Source organism: Clupea harengus, chromosome 5 (genome assembly GCF_900700415.2).
Source record: "Clupea harengus chromosome 5, Ch_v2.0.2, whole genome shotgun sequence".
NCBI lineage: Eukaryota > Metazoa > Chordata > Actinopteri > Clupeiformes > Clupeidae > Clupea > Clupea harengus.
Genome location: NC_045156.1, coordinates 31078170 through 31098824, shown reverse-complemented (window position 1 = coordinate 31098824; position 20655 = coordinate 31078170). Strand labels below are relative to the sequence as shown.

Below are 20655 nucleotides of genomic sequence, written 5' to 3'. Positions count from 1 at the left end.
AAATAATAATAATAATAATAATAATAATAATAATGATGATGATAAATACTCTGGCAGGCAGGTGTACCAATATTTCTGTATAACAGGACAGCTATGAAGAAGATTAGAAAAGTGTTTTCACCATTTCTATATCAATGTCTTGGAAACGTTGAATGGTAACTAGAACAACCAAAGTCAATAAAAAGCTGCCCATTGATACTACAGTGAGATTGTAGTCAGACAAGCTTATGAGTTACACAACAAGCACATGAACACTATCTCTCTGCACTCTTTGCACTACTTTCCTCGTGAACATCAACACTGACACAACCTATTTTTGCACACTGTAATATCTGTATAATATCTGTATACACCCCACTCCCTGTGAACATGTTCTCCCTATGTGTATTGTTCTTCTACTGTGATTCTACTGTGATTTGTGTATGTATGTTTGTGAGTTAAGTTAAGTGTATAAGCTACTGGATGACCTAAATTTCCTTCGGGATTAATAAAGTATCCATCTATCTATCTATCTTAACAAAAATGTATTCTCTCATTTTGCCATGTGGTGTGAATGCAAAGAATTGCGTGGTTAAATAAGTTGGATCTGGAGAACGATCACCTGGCAAGCTAGCAAGCATAGAATCGGGAACAGCTAGCAAGATAACGCATTTAAATTTAAAAACAACGAAATCGATTGTAATCATGCAAACTCTTCCGTAACAGAATTAATGTATTGCAGAATCATGATCAAAACTAATTGTGACCCAAGAATGGTGATTGAATTGAAATCACAAGCTACCTAGTTATTCCCACTACTACACAATACCAAACAAAACAATGTTGGATTAACACGTCATGCAATTACTTTTGTTTACAGATTACCAGATTTGTAGAGGTGTGTCCCTAGCTATTCAGAACTGCCACGCTGTGTACCTACACACAAATGAGAGTAGTAATTTGTGAAAAAGGATTTTGGCCAGCGGCGGTGTGGTTGTGCACACACAGCCCACGACACTGGACCCTCAGTGCTTTTATTTAATAGATTAGATCTTTTACTTTATTAGTAATAGTGTTATTATCAATTAATATTATGTTTATATTATTATATTAACCTACATGGTCTTCTTTACTTATTAGTCATAGTAAACATGTCTTGAACAGGGCTGCAGTGGATAACGCAAAGAGAGCTCTTCCCTGCTCAAGCATTGAAATGCCCATGAGAACTGTTTGAACTCAACATTAATATCTGTGCTCCAACTACAGCACTATACAGTAAGCTACTCCCCAACTTGACTTCTGGCTGGCTGGCTGGCCAAATCTAATGCACCCATTCCCGCCCACCAAATTTTCCCGTCATTTAAAATTTTTTAAAAAGTGAAAAGTAAAACAAACTAGTTACAGGCCATTCATATGAAAAAAAAAAATGTAACGTCATCAGCCGCTTTAGGAGTTACACATTTGATCTTCCGATCCATCAAGGTAACACGTTAATCAAATTTGAGGGCGTGGCCCATGGGCGTGACTCACAATGACTCTACGGCCAATATCATCTGATGCAAAGGTCCAAACGTCACCAAACTTGTCAATAGGGGGACGCTACAACTGACACATCAATATCTCAAGAACCGCTTAACGTAAAAAAGTATAATTTAGTACATTATTATACACAATATATCATTCCATTATACCTGGCCTTGTTTGATCACATTTCTAAAGATTCTCACACATAACAATAATCATTTTCCTCATGTTTGTTTCCTCTTAAACATTAACTTTCCTCGTTACCAAAATGAAAATAAGCGATGCTGCAGTGCAGGGCTGTATAATTAACCCAATTTCAATTACAATAATGGCTTCCAACAAGTAAGTGGGAAAACTATCTCTCAGCCTGTCAGTGGCGGAAAAAAGTGGTTTACTTTGACGCAGATGCATGCCCCATTACACTGTAGAGCAGTTCTGCAGTTACTCATTATAGCATTCTAACTCAATGAACCAATTTGGTCAACAAAGCCTAACATAAGGTGTTGGCCATGTATTTTAGTTTGTGTACCAGTACTTTCTGAACATTTTAACAACACTATGATAATATTGTAATTTTGGTCACTATAATCGTGATATAAAATGTTCATATAGTTTCATCTCTAGCTACATCATCAGTGTGTCAGCTAGTGTAGGTCATCCTGACAATGAGTATCTCAAAATGTCAAGAATCAACCCAACACCCTCAAATGTATTGTGACTGATGTCTATCTTTTGTTCAAATGTCTCTAACATCAGCTTCTTTATCTTCATTAGTCCAAGGCCTGAGAGAAGATGGCCTATAATTGCATAATTTAAATAGGCATGCAAGATTGAGAATTGAGTTGCCTATATGAATATAGTAATTACGCTACCCATTACAAATTACAGCAGCACTAAGGAGTTTTGGTCGAAAAACTCGCAATCTAACTACTGAAAAGGCATGCATAAACCTTACAACAACCACCACCACCACCACCACCAAAAGCACAGCTGACACTGATAAAAGGCTTGCTAGCATACTAACTCACGTCTTGGTGGTACCATCAACAATACTAGTTGTTTATAAAAACATGCTTCAAAAATTGCTGCAAATTGTTGCATAAGGTCTCTCTAAAAGGCCAAACGAAGCGTATTTCTTGAACTATGAACCATTAGCTGAACGGAATGTTAACCCCGCTTATAGGGATAAATGAATTATCCTATTTGGCAAGGTTAGATGAACACACTGAGTTTAGTTCAATGTTCACCCAAAACATCCGTTAAAACAGCAGGTACGGTGTGGGCCGCATTTATTTTGATGGCATGCAGTTGAACTGTCGCTCCCAATATACAATATACAAACTGTAATAGTGAAATAAGTGAGAACATTTAAAGCACATCGCCAACTATATCCCATAAGGCACCCGTTAGCATGCTAGCAAGCTTTTATCAGTGGCAATTGTACTGGTGTTGGGTGTTTTGCAAGGTTCTGCCTTTTAGGCTGTTTACCTTAGCTCGGTAGTTTAGACCAAACTCCTTACAACTGCTTTAGAAAATATAAAACTGGATCATAATAATAAAACAAAACAAAATATTTATTTCAAAATATACGCAATCCCATTTATACCAATGTTAATTAGGGACCGCACACATACCAGCCTTTCATCTACCACATAGGCTTTCACCAATAACGTTGGCTACTTTAGCTTTGCTAACGTTATAGCAATACCGTGAACATCTAATATAAATCAGGGATTTAGGTAAACCTGTGATGTTAAATCAACAAATCAAGTAAAGTTATTTGAACGCAACTAGTATTGTGTCTATTAATGGGAATAATGTACGTTAACGTTAGCTCTCACACCACAACTTAAATCATATTACGAATTCTTAGAAGGATAATGTGTAACCTCTTATAAGGTGCAATCAATCATAAGAAATAACTGGAAACGTTTAGTCACGAGAAAGGGCTATGCCAGAGTTCACAAACAAGTCTTACACTACTAACGTAAGAAATACAATCTTAACCGTGTGCCCTTAACCCGGGGAATCGAGTAAATGGAAGTAAACGAGTAAATGGAACGGCACCATACGGCAAGTAACTATGACTATTCATGACAAACTGAATAACGTCATATAGGATAGTAATGTTAACAGCATGGTTTACAAACCGACGTTAAGTGAACGCTATCGGTTGCATGCATTAAAACAATTCTAACATCACGTAGCGTAACGTTTATGTATTTTCACCATAACCAGCTGATTGTCGATTTTGCGTCCACTGAAAGTAAGTTACAGATCAACTGTGAGCTAAAAGTAACAAATCCATATCATATTCCTGAAGCGGTGATTTCATTTCTATTAAAGATACTGGTGACAACTCTGTCATTCAGAGCCCCACTTGATGTTTAACTTGGCTATCGGCACCTAACGTCCAGGCCTGCCTGCTTTAGGCCTCGTCTTATTTGTATAAGGATTGCGTCTATAAAAACAAATATAATTTGCAACATCGAGCATTCTCCCTGTAGTTAACGACTAGTAAGGTCAGCAAACAGCCTAGCATTGTGTTAGTTAGCGGTTTACATTTTGTCAGCATCGTTGACGGCGCGACGGAATCTCCATCGTTACATGCACCAAACATTAATTTTAGATACAATCCTAGCGAACTCTGGGAAGGTATCGCTAGCATTGTCGGCATTATTCCATCGGCAAGCTGAAACTGTTTATTTTCCACATCAACAACATTTCAGACTCAACCCTCAACTGCCTCTGGTCGCAACAAACAAACTATATCTACAGTCAATAGCCTTGAAATGCACCTGTTTGAGACGGAAGAAAATAATAGTTTAGCTGGCGTCATCTTGATACCGAGCAAGCTAGCAAGCAGACTTAGCAAGAGACATCTACCGTTAATCAAACCCACAGTTTAACCTCGGCTCATAAAAATGTATACGACCAACCGCTAACACAGTTACTCTTACCTTTTTCTACACACCGACTTCACATAGCCAGTATTTTCATCTCTATTCAAACGTCAATGGTGTATTGTTTTCAGACATTTGTATCCATCAAGAGGAGGCGAAGAATCTCGCCCTCTCCTTGAATTTTCTCCCCATCCACAAATAGAACCCTCTCTTGCTGTCATAGGAGGCAATAGTCTCGATAAGTCGATTGCCGAAACGCTTCTTTCACATCGCTTCAGATAACTCATAGTTTATAGATATTGGCTTTATAATTTAAATGCAGCTGGTCGTGACCATATCTGACGAACATCCACTAGATTTGTCTGTGTCGAAGGCACCAGCGGCATTGAAGAATCTATGTGGACTCTCCTAGATGACCCACCGACAGTAATATTATGCCTTTCCTTGATATAAGGTTGTCACAGGTAAGACCGTTATTTTGCACACAATCACACACACACTCACACCAACACAAATATGGTAATTACTTGCTGTGCTTTCTTGCGTTTGAATCCATCGAAGGTCGTATGCACCAGGAACACGATATTCGATTACAAATCCTGTTTCGTTTATGATCAGGAAACAAGGGAGGGGGGGGCGATAACCGAAATATAAAAAAACAAACCAGGCTGTACAACCCAGGACAATCAAATGGCATATCTTACAGCCTTGGGTTGAAGTTTATGAAGTCATTACTTAACGGTCTTTAAAAGGCTGACAATCAGTTTAGTCTCTATTATCGGTCGGCGAAGGAGATAGCTAAAGCATGAGGAATGCTGCTCCCTTAAAGCCTTTCCAAAGAAGGAGAGGCTGTTAACCAGCTATCTGCCCAAGAATTACTCCACCCACTTCGTAATCCCACCTTCCCTGGTAACGTCAGGTTATCTGACACCCAGCAAGCAAATGCAATGTCACGAGGACATCTGACCATTTCTGTTAGTTGACCAAAACTATACTGACCTATAGCGATCAAATAGGCCTATATTATTTATTCACATGTTTCGCTCTCTCTTGTATAACACATAGGGTTGTCAAGCGATTACAAAATAAGCAAATTATTATTATTGTTATTATTAGTAGTAATAGTAGTAGTAATAATCGCATACATCCGTGAGAAGCATTTAAAAATCCGTCAGATTTGACATTCTCGTGAAATTACAAAGTAGCCTAAACAAGCCTTGACAGTGTGATGTTCACCACACAACAGATACTTCTATACACTTAATTTAATTTTTTTTCATCGTTATTAATATAATCCATATACTAGTTTGTCTAAAACCTGCGAGCTAACTCATTTAGGTAACGTCAGACTACACCAACCCAGATAGCATATCGGTCCACTGGTGGATTTTGGTCATTATCTTTGGTTGTAACTGAGCGTGGATTTTAAGAAAATAACATAAAATGTTACCAATTCCTGTTCTTTCTAAATCAGATCTTTGGCAGTCTTAAATATCCGCCGCTGAACAGAAGTAGTTCATGGTAACTAACTAGAAGGCTCTCAAGTAACATAAAGGCTTATGTTATGCACTGGTAACATCCATAAAATGTAACGGGTTGGTGGTGAAAAAGAAAAATGTTGTTTTAAAGTTTTGAAGACCAATGCCAAACCTGGAAAAAGCCTGTAACTCACTAGCGGACCGCCCGAAAATCAATGAGTAAAAGGTCAGTTTTACAGACAGTGGCCCAATGGCCTTTTGCTATATGGGAACAAGCACTGCACACATCTTGCTAGTTTTTGAACTGATGGTTTAAAAAAAAAACGCGGTTTATAACTTTGCTTCGCCTTGTCCAAATGCGTCACCAATTCCACAAGGTGAGCAGAAGCTAACCATAGCTAGCTTTATCGATCAGGGATTACAAGTGTTCTCACAAGAACAACGAAGTCATTTGAAGTAAACACATCGATTATTTAAGGATTAGTTACCAACAGTTGAATAAAATAAATCTGATGTTTTTGGCGCTAGAGCTATAACATTATTCACGTTTCTTCATAAGAAACTGAGGGGTGTGTGAGGTAAGAGTTATCTGTAACCATGGATACCACCCTAGAGTCCCTCATAATCCCCGAGGAAAGTGACACATACTACGGAACCAAAACTATAGGCCTAGTTAGTACTCAAGGTTTCTTCATGTTAAAAGGGAGTTTTCCCATGGTTGCCTTAGTACTACTAGAGGCACAGACCCATGGACTCTGGTGGAGTTCACATGTAAACCAAGGAGTTGTGTGAACAAATGAAACTGTCTGTTTTCAGATGTAGCAAGACTGTTACACAGCACAGTAGATAAGAAGTAGTTGTAGGTCCCACTGTTAGCGCTAGTGAAGGATTAGGAGCAAGACGAGTTAATAGGAGTAGAGAGTTCTCCTGGCTTGATCTTTTTATTGTTGCACATGACACACTGAACTTTTGATTTCATGTGTCAAATAGAACAACCTTATGGTCTGAGATGGGTAGTTCAGCAGCACTGGTTACATAGTGCAATACCGGTGCAGCAAAGTACATCCAAAATGCGTCCTTTGCTGGGGGTTGAAAAGTCCACATGCATGAGAACAAAGTAATCAAGCCATAAAGTCTTTAGTGAAGAGGTTGAAGTAATCATTCAAATGTAAGGTTAAAGTCGCCTAGAAGTATGCCATTAGGAGACATTGCATTCAGAGTAGTTAGTATATCTGAGAGTCTTCTCCCTCATACAACATGCAGACATAAAACCTGCAGGTAAATGTCATCAAGAAAAGAAACGTGTTGTGATTGTCCAAATCAAACATGTTAGCTGTCTTCAATGACAAATATGGTCCAAATCAAACATGTTAGCTGTCTTCAATGACAAGTATGGTCCAAATCAAACATGTTAGCTGTCTTCAATGACAAGTATGGTGCACTGGTACACTTCAAATCTATTTCTTTTAAAGGTGGCATGCTTCGACCCCCTGCTGCTGTGACACCTCTCGTGTGCATGACTAAAGAATGCCTTGTGTTTCTGTGTTGCCTCTGAGATGTTTCTGCTCTGCTGTTCTAGTCCATTCTTCAGGCCTCTTTGTAGTCTGTAGTTGGTAACCATTATCATCAGCACACTGAGTAGCCTACTGCCTCATGTCTCCAGCTACACCTCAGCACATTCCCGCTCAAAAGCCCTCACACAGCCCACACACACGTGTAGACATTATATTACACTGCCCTCTAAAAGTTTGGTCGTGCCCAAGGAAAAGTGGGTTTTAATAATTTCAACTTAGGTGACATGTATATATTAGTAACAAGTCATTTACAATGTTTAAGAACAAGACCAGCAATAAGAATGATCTTTTTGAATACATAATAATGGTAATACACCATTCAAGTTAAACTCACCCGATGATCAGATTTGTCCGATGCTTTCTAAAGAACTTTTTGAAGGTCAGCACACCTTCATACTTCGTTACACAGGGCATATAGAACCAGCAAGCATACCACAGAGGAATACCATGCCCTTAGATCAGCTTCCTATTGGTCCCATTGTGACTTTCCAACAAGACAACGAGCCAAGGCATATCTTCGAGCTCTGCCATTTATATGTTTATAGGAAACAGTCTGCTTGAAGTGCTGTCTGTTTGGCCAGGTCGTTTCATGTCACGTGATCTTAACCTGACTGAGTAGCTATGTAGGGAACAGCATGTGTGTCCAAGCTATGTCAGTCAACAAATCACTCTTCATTTGCTCTTGCATTGGTCGCTCTGCTCCGAAGACTTTCTCAGTAAACTCAACTTTGTATTGACTCAAAACATAATTAAGATACATATTTACTAGCTGCAAAAACAGGTAAGAGTGATTATACGTAAGAGTGTCTGGACTCATGCGGTTTCATTTATGCAAGAATTGACCCAATAGATGTCATGGAATGTGTTTTTCATTTTCTCTGTGATGCAGCAGGTCCCGTAGTTCTAAAAGGGTAATGTTATTTCATTGATGTCTGCATTTAACCTCGATTTCTAGTTAAACCTAGTTTTAAATGCACAGTGCCGACGCTGTCACGAAGGCCACCCATACTGCTGTCTCTGAATACTGAGAGAAATATGATATTCAGTAAACTGAGGAACGGAAGGGCATTTAGCAAGGCACAAGGCTAAGTTGGTCAAGTTGCCATGATACTGTATGTAACCACAGACATGCAAAACGAACTCCCTGCAACTCACTGTGATGTCTCAGAAGTTTACATACATAGATGAAGGTAACCACTGGCTCTGATACTAGTCAAATGTCAAATGTGGACAGATAATACAATGAATTGCAGACGGTGGGGACCCCACCCATAACGCGTCCCTTTGTAAATTCCAAACAGATGACAACACAAGTCAGAAATGTGAGCCACTGTTTTATCTCCTACCTGAGGCCATAGGAAAGTTAGGCGTCCCAACACTATCTTTACAACATTCCTTCCCTGAGGGGATGCAGGTGGGTTACTAAGATCATGCTCGTGGGCCACATGTAAAGACATGTCATTGTTCCTTTGTGCTGTTAATGTGCTGCACACCAGTTTAGGCATCAGTTGAATCTGAGATACTTTCTCACATACCTGAGGAGCCCTCAGAAGGGGCCAAAAGGTGGATGGATTTAAGTGGGACAGTATTTCAACACATTCCTGGTCTAGAGTTGTGTTTATCTCATCAATAACACAGATACAGCTAGGAGCTGCAGGAATGTGAGTAAGGTTAATACTTAGCAAAGTCAGGGAAATGCCTTTGTGGAACCAACAAATCCACATAGCAAAGGTACAGAAGACTCGATACACTAGTCCAGAGCTTCATGTTGCAGTATTAACATTTCAACATAATGTCTTACCTTGCACTATCAAAATGAATTTGAAGATGAGACCAAAACTATAAAACATATCTCATAGAGTGTCCCCTCCTCTCTGTGTAAATGTGTCCCTCTCAAACCTACAGTAGTACTAGTTCAGGTCATCAGCCGGTTGTTTTTGAGTATGTGGGGGGGGGGTCTCCTGTGGTGCACGGCTGTTGCTGAGAACCAGTTTTTCAGCTTTCCCCTGTGGCCTCTCTCAGCCACTTTGATGTTCTTTGTCAGTGCATTTCTGGCCTGCTCATACAGGTCTTTATCCCCACTTCTGGAAGCATCCTCCTTGGACTCGCAGGACTGTCTGAGCTCTGCTAAAAAACACATTTTTTGTTGCATGTGCAATAGGTCTTGATTTATGAATCGGCCGAGGCAAGCACTGTAAATGGCCTAAATGAATATTCATAAATACGGATAGTCATCATCCACAAAATGATCCTGTTGCCCTGGTGGATTGTTAATAACAGATAGTATTTAAATATTGCACTTTTGTGTAGAGGCAGGAATTACTTGAAGTCCAGTCAATGGAGATGAGAAAGCCCCCCCCCCCCCCCCACACACACACCTCATCTACCAGATGAACAGGATGTATAGAGTCGACAAAAGGTTAAGGAACCTTTACTTTCACGGAAAGAATGCTTTCTTTAACCTGCTGAGATTTTATACTGCCACACTACATTACATAGCCCCAGGATCCTTTGCATTCTCAATTTGGTGCTGACCCTACCCAATAGCCCAAACATAGGAGTTAAATGGGGGATTGTTGTCCCATGTTGAGGGCAACCACTCCTGCTGCTCCTTTTAGCTTCCCTGATCAGTTCCCCCCCTTGTCTTCTTGACTCGCTTGGAGGGATGCCACCCTATCCTGATCATCATTACCTGGCTTTGGCAGTAACATGCAAACCAGAGGTTGTGTGCAAACTCCTATAGGAACTACTGATTGTTTGTCGGGATGAATTTCAGTCACTTTAAATGTCTGCAGGTTAATGAGAGTGACTGTTAAACATGATTCTTAAGATGTTTGGTTAATGTTTGGAAAAATGGATCCACCATCATTACAAACATAAACAATGGTAACATGCGTGTGACATAAAGTAATGACTGAAATACATGACACTTATGTAATGTGGAATATACATATTATACCCTTTACAAATGGATGTATCATGTGAACCCATTACTGGTGAGCAGTTCAATAGTGACTCATCTTTTATCATTTCACAACCAATCCATTATTTCTACCCATGACTTTTTCTCTCCATCTATGGACTTGTTTTGGCTTTGGCTTAGTGTTTGCACATGACCTGCTGCTGGAGTATCCACGTGCAACAGTGTCAATGCTCTTTCACTCTACCCATTAACTCTGGAATGTACACTTATTAATGGTACTGTGGCTGGCATCATCTTATGATACCTAACAATGATACCTAATACGGTATTATACATTTCTATCGACTCATGACCAGTGGTTTGTCTGTTCACAATTTTTTGTATCTACTTAATGCTGTAAATGCATTAGGTTTTTATTAAGGCATAAAGTATGGCTACTATTATTATTTCAGACAGGTGCTGTAAATAAATTAGACATTAGACATTAGATTATATAATAGACATTTACAGACACAAATACTCTGGTAGTTTTTCTATAACTCCAATGATTACATTTGTGTTTGCCAGTTAGCCTATAGATAGACAGACAGAGACAGCTCTTGGTATTAGGAGGGGATTAACATTAACAAAATCAAATATGGAAAAAGATTGTAAACTGCAAATACTTACTTTTCAAGACAGTTATCTCTCTTGGGGCTGTAATATCCCAGAACTCAGCAAAATTGTCAAAAGAAAATAGATTGGACTCTGCTGCCATGACAACAGGGCCAAGGCCAGCCTCTGTGCATCTTGTCAGCTTGGCTGTAAACTACTACTTTAAGACCATTTCAACTCTTTTCTCTCCAAAACAATGTCTCTGAGTCAATATCTGAGTGAGATTAGTGTGTGGCCCCTCAACATTTACTATGGCCTACAGTAAAGGGCTCATGGGCAAAAGGTTCAGCGATAACTGGGGACAGCAGTGATACTCATACGATCTCAAAGACTTTGTGTGCTACTTTGGTCTCGTGTGAAAATGAATGAGGTCGTCTTTCTCCCTTGACCTTCCTCTGGTCTGACTATCACCATTATAACATCCACTGAAATGAATACATACCTCTTTGTAATCATATTCTTGTAATGGGGACATTAGATAGAATAGGTGTGTTCTCTGTAGTACAGTGGTTCCTGCATATTTGTTTTTAAGTTCCCAAAGATGTACAGCACTCCACCAGGGGGTCAGAAGTAACTGCATCTGTTTTTCATGACCTGAATCATGACTGACCTTTAACCTTTTGCAGTGTGTCTCTCCCCAATGAAAATACAGTGAGGGTTCAAACTATAAAATAACAGGTTAGTCTTTGATGGCTACACATATCCTGTTGAGCAATGCATCATCCCTTCAGTTTATGATGCAAGCCAACAGAACGGGCGAGTACTTATAGTCTATGTATATGCTGAAATAAATCAAAGTAAACAGTGAATACATTGATAATATGCTTAATTGTTTCAGCACAACACAATATGTTGATCCTATTTTCTTGTCATGTTGGGGGTGGGGTGGGGAGGGGGGTGCTATGATGAGACTATGATGGGGTTGGTCTCACCACATAGAGCAAATACATTAATAATATGATATGAATATACCACATTTTCCCGACTATTAACCACAGTTTATACATTGATTTTGCAACATTTTTCTGCCGTGCGGTTAATGCTCAGATGCGGCCTATAAATGAGAATGCATTTTTTCTCCTCAAAGTTAGTAACAGGCACGGTAAATCTGCCAGGTAAAGGGTGAGTGGGTGTCTCTCGCTCCCTCCCCCTTTCACATATAAATCCTATTAATGTATCAGGTACTATTCACAATAAACAATATTTAGAAATGGACTCATTTTCAGTTCTTAAACTACGTGATTAATGAGTACTCGATGTTAATGAAGAAATTTGAGAATTTATGTAGCTGCTCGATTATTTGAGTACTCGAACGCAGCCCATTTGTTACTGTTTTCAAGCATTTTCTCCCCATTACATGAAATCTGGACAGACGGAAGTCTTAGTCATAGGTTGTTTGGGGTTAAAATCCACTGAGCATCCCACAGCAGTTCTAAAATATCTTCAAGAAAATATCACTAAAAAGAGGAACCCAGTAGAACTGGGGACTGAGGCAATTTTAATTTAATTTAATTTAATTTCCCTCGGGATTAATAAAGTATCCATCTATCTATCTATCTATCTATCTATCTATCTATCTATCTAATTCCCAATCTGCATTGTTCCCCCTCTGAACTCTGGATGTTTACAATGCTCCTTTTCATCTTAACAGAATAAACTATTAATCTTTGTTACAAACCACTGTTACTGAGTTTGCCAGCCTCAGTGGAGGCTCAGTGTGATGAGATAATGTGTCACTCACAATAGTCTCGGAGTGCTCTTGCAATATTTATAGCGACAGCTGTATAGTGAAATAACTGAAATAAAGGCTTGCCACTTTTCTTTTTTAAGAATCAGAGACATTACATCCTGGATTGCTAATGTTTGGTTTCAAAAGCCTGATTCAGTGACATGGACAGAGTGAGTGTACCAGATAGATAGATAGATAGATAGATAGATAGATGGATACTTTATTAATTTAACTTTACCAATGTGCATTGAGCCCAGTTTTGATTGATAATCAGTACCTATGGTGCCTTACCCCACAGAAACATTGTCAGATACAATACTGCGTATTTGAGTACCTAGAAAAGTGCTATATAAAATTAAAGTATTATTATTACTATTTAGCACATTCAAGAATATGGCATATCTGCTCATGTATTGGAACTAATGTATTGCAGTGAATACACACAAACAAGGAGATTATGAAATGCCGGGGGGGGGGGGGGGGGGGGTTCTGAGGCTCCGCTTCACACTATCATTTGGCCTACATTTGGAATCAATATCTCCTCCAAAAATTGACATTACCAGGCTTTTTCAGGAAGTCAATCAGTGACTCACAGAAAGTTTGCTTTCCGGTTATCAAGCAACTCTTAACTGTTCACTTTAAATGGGCTTGTCAATAAATCTATGGCAAACTATTTGGACCGACTGAAACCACACTTTTCACGTTTACCTATCCTTAAGAAGAAAATGCTTGTCTAATAAACACAACGTAACATCTGCACATTCAAGTAAATCGCAGTCTGAATAAACCGAATTTAAAAGAAAATGTGGGCGACCCCCCCCCCCCCCACACACACACACACAATTAAATAAACAAGTCAGACAAATGTTAACACAAACAACTAAAGCAAACAGAAGGGTCTATGTTTGGTGAAAATTCACTGAAGTTACCTCAGGACTCCGGAGTTGCATATAAGTATATTTATTAAACAACAACAACAAGCCTGTCAGGCTAGCCCATGTCCTGGCAGGCCAGAGAGAGGCACAGGCCCACTCTGAGAGAGAGAGAGAGAGAGAGAGAGAGAGAGAGAGAGAGAGAGAGAGAGGCACGGGCCCACTCTCACAGAGAGAGAGAGAGAGAGAGAGAGAGAGAGAGAGGCACGGGCCCACTCTGAGAGAGAGAGAGAGAGAGAGAGGCACGGGCCCACTCTGAGAGAGAGAGAGAGAGAGAGAGAGGCACGGGCCCACTCTGAGAGAGAGAGAGAGAGAGAGAGGCACGGGCCCACTCTGAGAGAGAGAGAGAGAGAGAGAGGCACGGGCCCACTCTGAGAGAGAGAGAGAGAGGCACGGGCCCACTCTGAGAGAGAGAGAGAGAGAGAGCGAGGCACGGGCCCACTCTCACAGAGAGAGAGAGAGAGAGAGAGAGAGGCACGGGCCCACTCTCACAGAGAGAGAGAGAGAGAGAGAGAGAGAGAGAGAGAGAGAGAGGCACGGGCCCACTCTCACAGAGAGAGAGAGAGAGAGAGAGAGAGAGAGGCACGGGCCCACTCTGAGAGAGAGAGAGAGAGAGAGAGAGAGAGGCACGGGCCCACTCTCAGAGAGAGAGAGAGAGAGAGAGAGAGAGAGAGAGAGGCACGGGCCCACTCTCAGAGAGAGAGAGAGAGAGAGAGAGAGAGAGGCACGGGCCCACTCTCACAGAGAGAGAGAGAGAGAGAGAGAGAGAGAGAGGCACGGGCTCACTCCCAGACTGCAGCAGACGAGAGAGAAGCAAAATAAAACACATCACACGAAGGTTTATATAGATAGAAGTTAGCGTTCTCTGACGCCAAAACTATTTGTCAGCAGGGATAACCACGTGGTGGGTCTCTGATGTCCGAGGTCATCCTACTATGCTTTCTGTCATGCGAGGATGCCTTCTTATCACCTCTGGTCCAAACATGCTCTTACACAAATGCAGACTAAGACTCAGTTCATCATCATCATTGTTTATTCAGGGAGAATTGACTGAGCACAGGGCTCTTTTGCAGCAGTGCCCTGATTGAGGCTACATAATACATACAACAATAAATAAACAAACCATAACAAAACAAAACAGACAAAATAAATAAAAAAACACATTAAACAACTCAAAAATTAAGTATAAAAAAAAAATTAAATAAAATAACATAAAGTAAAAAAAATTAAATCAGAGAATCATTTAAAACAACAGCATTGAGGCACATCCTTATTATCTAAAAGGCTCTTAAATTGGTTGACAGACAAATACTTGGTTAATTTCAACTCCACTTGAACAGTGTTCCATTTATGGGAAGCAAAGAACTTAAAAGCTATTTTAGCTATATTAGTTTTTGTAAGGGGGATGTCAAGGGAGATGAGGCTCTGAGACCGTGTATTATGACAGATGGATTTTAATTTTAAAAGTGACAGTTACACACACACAGAAACACAGAAAAGCTATGTTCCTACTGACATAAGCACATGAACAGACTAATGGTTTGGGATTGACTTCCATACATCTCCACTGTCAAGTGCCCTGGTTCAATATAGCTGCGCTGTTGATGTACGAACGTCTATAATATAGAGTTCTATATGTTCACACATTCAGCCAAAGCAGTCAACGTTATAGGCTATAGGTGTGAGTGAACAGAAATTATTTAATATAAAAGTAGCAATATGTGTGTAGCCTAGTATACTGTAACAGAGTTTTAAAAAGTATCGTAAATGTACTTGAGTAAGAGTGAAAAGTCATATTCATGAAATTTACCCTAAGTACAATTGATTGCAAAAAAATACTTAAGTACATGTATTGGAGCGCGTTACTACCCACGTAGTTACCTTAGCTTTTTGCCTGCATCTCGTCCGATATTTTTGTATCAGGACAGTCAACCTTCTTCCCCAACATCAAATGAACTCAAAACCACAATTAGATGACTTTCTTGTTTATTAAGCATATACGTATATATCACTGTCGGTAGACGATGGGTGCACTGGTGTCTGATGACTGACAGGATGTTCAACCAATCATTTGAATGAGTTACTTAGTCTAGGATGGGAGCCAGCGTCATGACGATGCTTCTAGCTACAGAGACTTCCGGAAGTGGCGGCCATGTTGGCAATTCACGGAAGTAAGGATTTTTGGTAGACGATGGGTGGAAGGGTAGATTATCAGTATACCCAGAAGTTTTTCTAAGTCAATTCTTAGTAATGATCGGTCGAGACCTGTCACCTGCCAAACGGCAAGGAGCACTCTAGCTTTCTATCCGCAAACTACCATTAAAGAGCCATTCTGTTTAAGGCGACCCTACACAATTGTGCTGCATGGTACAGCCTAAGATGGGAGAGCTGTCCTCTTGTTAATGCTACAGTCTCCATCTTAATATCCCATGGCCTCTGCTGCTGTGCAGACAAAAACACCACAGTTACTGGTGTCTGTTGCCACTGCAACAACACATTCTTAAATGCATTGACCAAGATGAATCTGTCCTGTGTGGACATGTCACTGTTTCTGATTGCTAGTGAAAAAATCTGTGATATTTTGTATGGGTACCATAGGTTGAGATGATATGGACATTAAAAGGCTCCTGTATGGTATGGACACTCCTTTGGTTGAGCTGGATTCCACAATTAAAAGGTGCCTGTCCAACGTTCCTTCATCCCATTCCCTAACTTAACAGCTGTCTTGTTTTTTTTGCCAGGAGGACCTCATCCCCCCTCCTTTACATTAAAACATTACATTGCCTTGGTTGGTTAATATTTTGCTGACTCCGCCCCCGGGCCAAAAGAGTCTTGGTAACCTTTAGTGCCACCCCTGTAGCCTTCTATATTGCACATTGCTCATTCACTTTGCACTCCTGTTTTGCATTTTGCACTCTACTTTCCACTTTACTTTTTTTTTATTTAATTTTTTTTATATTCATTGTTTATATATTTGTATCGTATGTATATATTGTGTTTTTTGGTTCTTATGTGTAGTACTTTTCTTATGTGTAGTACTTATTGTGTTTTTATGTTTTTATGTTATGTGTAGTACTTATTGTGTTTCTATGTTTTTATGTTTACTGTATGCACCTTCACACCAGAAAAAATCCAAGTAGGTGTAAACCTACTTGGCAATAAATCCCATTCTGATTCTGATTCTGATTCTGATTCTTGCCTCAGAGGCCTAGCCACGACCCACTTGGAAAACAAACAAGTCATTGTTCAAATATGGGTGTAACCCTTGCTCGTCTCTGGAAGTGGCCCAATTGGATCAACGCCCAGAACCTGCCAGTGACCCTCGACCTCGATTGGGTGTAGTGTGGGTGATACAATTTAAATGGTGTCAGGCATTTGCCACTGTTCGCAAGATGAGACCCATTCCTCTACGTCCTTTTTTTTACCATCAACCAGTAATAATGATCAACTACCTTCTGTGTAGTTGATAGGTGAAAATTACCTCAGGACTCCGGAGCTGCATATAAGTATATTTATTAGACAAACAACAATTGCAATCGGGCTCACTCCCAGCTCAAGGCTAAAAGTGAAGCAATCATAAACACATCGCACAAGGTTTATGTAGACAGAAGTTTAGCGTTCAGCAGGGATAACCACGTGGTGGATTTCTGACGTCCGAGGCACGAATGGAAGTTTTGCACAAGGTCGGAAGAAGCACAGTTCGACCCTTCTTATCACCTCCGGTCTAAACATGCTCTTGTACATATGCAGACTAAGTGGCACCTTATAATCTAAGTTGCACACACACACAGAAAAGCCATGTTCCTGCTTTCATAAGCACATGATTCATACAAGGAATATATTAATACAAGGCACTTGATTCTTATATTCTTAAGTCATTAACAGTGTTTGGAAATGATCTCCATCAGTAGTCTTCTGTACACCAGGGTGCCCTCCAGTGGCTGCACTGCCATGACATTCAATCAGTACCCTGTCCCTCTCCTCAGGAGTACTACCACACGTCTCATACCATGACTAACGTCATATAACTTGCCCATGTGTACTACATAATGTCTAGCTGCTCTACAGACGGAAGATTACTACTACTAACTTACTACTTCCTGGTCGGTGGGAACCAGTGGCAAGGTGGATTGCCGCCAGACATGCAAAACTCTCCACAGGGAGAGATAAAATAATAACATTACTTATTTAAACATATTAGTTATATATAATTACTGTATATATATATATATATATATATACAAAAACACTAACGTTTGTTTTCTCTGGTAACGTAAGGCACTGCCCACAAGCGTTTGACAGCAGGCTATGCTACAGTGTACCTTGTCATTGACACAAAGGGAAAAAGAAAAAACACCAAAAAAACACTAATGCCCCCTCGCGGAAAAACAATTGCAAAAAATATATACGTACACCAATAACCATTAAACGTGCAACATTTAATCCAATAATATGAATCTCTCATGATGCACACAAAGGACTTCAAAGTCAAGGTCACAAACATTTTGTCTTTATTTTTATTATATTTATCTATTTATATTTACAAACTGGCACACTGTCAGAAATGAGAACAGGTAGAGAGAAAATAATAGCATTAGTTATGTAAACAAATACAAAGTTTCTAAAATGATATATATGTATAAAAACATAAAAAACACTAAACTTTGCCGTATAAAAATTGCAATAGCATGGGGATATAAATCTAAATTAACTGAAGTCAAGGTCACAAACATTTTGTCTTTTTTTCGACCATGATGGATTTGCCCACAATTTGGCTTGTACGTACTTCTTGGATCTACTGACTTGAGAGCGATGCCCGGGCTCAAGGGGTCCCGAACCTCTCTCTACCCTGCAAGGTGGAGTGGCTTGGTCAGAGAGGCATGTGGTGGGACCAGCTCCTCCCCTTGTTTAAGACAGTGAAGGGCCGACGGGACGCGCCACAGATTGTACTTATACACGTTGGTGGAAATGATATGGGATACACCAAGGGCACAGCTCACATCAGCAGGATCAGTGAAGTCCTCAGGGGCCCACATTGTTTTCTCCGACATCTGTGAATGCATAGTGTGGATGACCTGTGATGCCCTAGATCGCCTTCATAAGTCTACGAGAAATGTAAATAAAGTGTAATTCAGGTACCATTAATGTTGAACAGCAGCGTTAAACGTGACAACATTAAAAGTCAGGCAATCAACCTCGTTACTCAAGGACAAATAAAGGTCCTGGTATTAGCCAATCATTTATTAATATTACTTCCGTGAATACGGATCGTTTCTCTGTTCCCATCAGGTGACTGGTCTTAACCAATCATTTCTTATAATTACTTCCAGGTATACTGATCGTCTACCCATCGTCTACTGACAACCCCTACTTCGGTGAATTACCAACATGGCCGTCCTTTCCGGAAGTATCTGTAGCTGTATGCAATGTCATGATGCTGGCTCCCTCCTCTAGATTAAGTAACTCATTCAAATAATTGGTTGAACATCCTGTCAGTCACCAGATTGGTTTGGGAGCCCAAAACTTCAGAGGTACCCAAATGCATCCTTTCCCTATAGCTATACTGTTCAACATATCAAAAATCCCTTATGAAATAAGATTAATATGTACACCAAATCTGAAATCAATCCAATGAACTGTCTAAGAGCACCCTAGTCGTGATTGAAGAAAAAACAGTTGTTGACAGGCGGCAGTGCAACACCACAAAGTCACTTTGCATGTGAATATCATTCTAACTATAGCCCATAACCTATGAAGTTCTAGCACTATCAAGCAATTGATGGTGAAGTTATGACACATTTCCTGCTTGCATGGTAAAACATATCAATTCATCACTTCACCATTTCAACACCTTGTAAGACATACACGATTTTACATACACACCTTTGCCAATGCAAAATCAGCGACATCTCGACATCCCATATATCACACCTGGCATGAATCCGATGAACCGTCTAGGAGGAGATCATCAAAATGTAACACATGACAAAATGCACAAAACCCTGGCTGCAGCGTTGTACTACAAAAGTTTGTCCTGGGGAACGCCACACTCCTGCCAAGTTTGGTGAGTGTAGGGGAAACTATATGCCAGCCACCCAAGACTCACAGCGTTTGGGGGGCGCTATGGAGTCCCCCTGCCACACCCTGGACACAACCTCGGCCCCTGAGTATCTATCACAAGCACTGAGGTGTGTACCCAGTTCAATGAGTTTTCGCCAATGGGAACTACCTTTTAAATTGGCCAAGTCTTGATGATGATGAAGAAGAAGAAGAAGAAGAAGAAGAAGAAGAAGAAGAAGAAGAAGAAGAAGAAGAAGAAGAAGAAGAAGAAGTAGGGCCTTGCATCTCTGGTGCAGGCGCCCCCCTGGTGGACAAAGAAGGCGCAGCACCTTAGATGCTCAGGCCCTAATAATAAAAATGATCCTAATCCATCATTTTCGTGGGCAAATTCAGGGGAACATATCCAACCCTTCTACACTCACTCCCACTGACTTCACTGAATTTCATCCATAAAAAAACACAGCAAGCTAATGAGCCTCACAGACTGACGCCCAGTAGAATAAAATAATGAAGCTGAAGATAAAACAAACGCAAGATACAGACAGATACAGAAAACCCTCATTAGCATATTAAGTGCAGATAAGTGACCCGCAAAATCAGGTTCATCCGCAAAATAAAGCTGTCCAGTAATGAACTAGGTGGTGAGGGTGTTACTGTAAATGAAAAAGTCTAATACAATAGACAGAAGAAGGATACAATAAATACAGGAATAATAATAAATTTTTTTTTATATATATTCTATTAAGTTCCTCTGAAAAAGATTTTGCACCTACTGAACAGACAATGAACGGATGTTTGAACTTAACCAGTCTTCCCCGCCTAGTATGAACCCCACCCCTATGACGACACTTGAGGTGTGTTGCTGCCTGATATGAGTCAAGCGCAGGTGTGAGTCGCGC

At 40.2% G+C, this 20655-nt stretch overlaps 2 protein-coding genes across 3 annotated transcripts in view; one reads left to right on the top strand and one right to left on the bottom strand.

The window, feature by feature from the left end:
- dag1 (dystroglycan 1) overlaps positions 1 to 5275 on the bottom strand; it is a 34097-nt gene extending 28822 nt beyond the window's left edge. Inside the window, exon 1 of one of the 2 annotated variants that reach the window (XM_031568543.2) lies at positions 4934 to 5275. The gene's annotated coding sequence lies outside the window, so the exon portion shown is untranslated. Of the gene's footprint in view, positions 1 to 4463; positions 4632 to 4933 lie in introns of those variants that run through there. The other variant, XM_012837425.3, reaches the window with a different exon arrangement.
- nicn1 (nicolin 1) overlaps positions 4787 to 20655 on the top strand; it is a 30749-nt gene continuing 14880 nt past the window's right edge. Inside the window, exon 1 of the mRNA XM_031568546.2 lies at positions 4787 to 4870. The gene's annotated coding sequence lies outside the window, so the exon portion shown is untranslated. The remainder of the gene's footprint in view (positions 4871 to 20655) is intronic.